Below are 1,511 nucleotides of genomic sequence, written 5' to 3'. Positions count from 1 at the left end.
AAATAAACATTTAATATAGATAGTGAGGATCTGCTGATCTGGAATGGGGCCCAGCTCCTCCGTAAGTTCTTTGTAATGCAGATAGCTTGAGTAGAAGGCTGGGCTAGCATGAATTCCTGCCAATTATCCTCAGCAATCACGTGCCAACTTGTTCATTTTAAGGCAAATTTACATTGACAATTATTTTTAATGAATCTAATATGATCTGCCTCAAGTTTCCTACGTCCGCAGACACCTGGATGGCTTTTCCCACTCACTCCTGTTGCTCCCCTGCCCACACCTTTTCACAGTTCCCTGTAATTGGCAAGCTCTATGGGTGAATGTGTGTGTGTGAGGTATGTGTGTGTACAAAAAAAAATTCATGTGTGGGTGTTCTGTGTATGTAGGTATGTAAAGGTCAGGGGTCAAATTTGGGCTTCTTCCCCAATCACTGCTTCCTTACATTTGTTTTGAGAACCTGCGACTTTTCCATGAACTCATCTAGACTACCTCTGGCCAGTATGCCCCAGGGAGGCCAGCCTCCAGCTCCACAGCCCTGAGATTATAGAGGCTGTCACCGCACCCGGCTTTGCAGATAGAGGTATGAATTTAGGCCCTCAAGCCTGCATGGCGAGCACTTGACTGATTTGAGCCATCACCCAACACCCCTTAGCAACCTTTCAACCTTTAGGTACCCTAAAATACAGTGGCTTAAAATGACCACCATTAATTTTGGTCACAGTTCTTACTTGGGCTCAGTTGAGCAGCTTTATTGCTCCTGACCAGGTTCAAACTAGGTTGCTGTGACTGTGGGTGCTGGCTGTTGACTGAGTCATAACAGAAGTCAGGGTCACATGTTTCTTATCATTCAGCCATCTAGAGCAGGGCTGTTCCCGTGGTGGCAGAAAGATTCCAAGCGGAAGGGCAGTGTCAGCCCTCGTGGGCAAGCTCTTTGTTCAAGTCCGCTTTCATCCTGTTGGTCAGACACAATGGCACGGCCAATGCCAGGGTCAGGGTGGGGACAGGGAACAGAATTGCCTAAGGACACCCATGCTGCAAGCAGGAAGCATTGGCTGGTGCTTTTGAAATCTGACTACAGAAGTCCACGCTGGCCTTTGAAGCTGGCCCAGAAAGGTCTACCAAGCTTGTTTTTATCACACACAATGGCTCTTTCACTTCCCTCTTCCTGGAACTTTCTTTTTCTATGTCTTTGTCCCGAACTCTAGTGTGTTTTGAAATGCTTCCTCTATACTGTGTGAGAGCATTTAGCCATGTGCCACAAGTCTTTACTCAGGCCTTGTGAGCTACCTGCCTTTATTCTCCTCCAGGACACCACTCTTTCTCAAGGGACTTGCTCATTTTTGCATACTTATAAGGCCAAGCAAATACTAATTGCTACTGTTTTATTTTTATTTTTTGATATAATATATTTTGATCAGGTTTTTTTTCATTTCTTTAACTCCTCCCAGAACCTCACCTCTTTATCCACCCAACTTTGTCTTCTAGCTCTTTCTATCCTTCTGCCTGTCTTT

This window comes from Alexandromys fortis, unplaced genomic scaffold, assembly GCF_014885135.2.
Source record: "Alexandromys fortis isolate MF-2015 unplaced genomic scaffold, M_Fortis_MF-2015_v1.1 scaffold_0, whole genome shotgun sequence".
NCBI lineage: Eukaryota > Metazoa > Chordata > Mammalia > Rodentia > Cricetidae > Alexandromys > Alexandromys fortis.
The sequence above is the reverse complement of the archived record's forward strand: the minus strand, read 5'-3'. Positions refer to the sequence as shown.